The sequence below is a fragment of the Anser anser genome (assembly GCF_964211835.1).
Source record: "Anser anser genome assembly, chromosome: Z".
NCBI lineage: Eukaryota > Metazoa > Chordata > Aves > Anseriformes > Anatidae > Anser > Anser anser.
The window spans coordinates 3604139-3604831 of NC_139723.1; positions in this window are offsets into that span (position 1 = coordinate 3604139).

Sequence of the window (693 nt, forward strand, 5' to 3'; positions counted from 1 at the left end):
ATCTCATCATAACTCTTTATTGTAAAACACATTGTGATATCCCAAGGTACAGAAGGAAAAAGAAAGGAAGAAAAGGAAGAAAAGGAAGGACGGAAAAAAAGAAAGGAAGGAAGGAAGGAAGGAAGGAAGGAAGGAAGGAAGGAAGGAAGGAAGGAAGGAAGGAAGGAAGGAAGGAAGGAAGGAAGGAAGGAAGGAAGGAAGGAAGGAAGGAAGGAAGGAAGGAAGGAAGGAAGGAAGGAAGGAAGGAAGGAAGGAAGGAAGGAAGGAAGGAAGGAAGGAAGGAAGGAAGGAAGGAAGGAAGGAAGGAAGAGATAGAAAGAGAGAGAGAAAGAGAAACAAAGAAGAAAGAGAAAGAAAGAAATAGAGAGAGAAAGAGAAAGAGAAAGAGAAGAGAAAGAAAGAGAAAGAGAAAGAGAAAGAGAAAGAGAAAGAGAAAGAGAAAGAGAAAGAGAAAAGAAAGAGAAAGAGAAAGAAAGAGAAAGAGAAAGAAAGAGAAAGAGAAAGAGAAAGAGAAAGAGAAAGAGAAAGAGAAAGAGAAAGAGAAAGAGAAAGAGAAAGAGAAAGAGAAAGAGAAAGAGAAAGAGAAAGAGAAAGAGAAAGAGAAAGAGAAAGAGAAAGAGAAAGAGAAAGAGAAAGAGAAAGAGAAAGAGAAAGAGAAAGAGAAAGAGAAAGAGAAAGAGAAAGAGAAAGAGA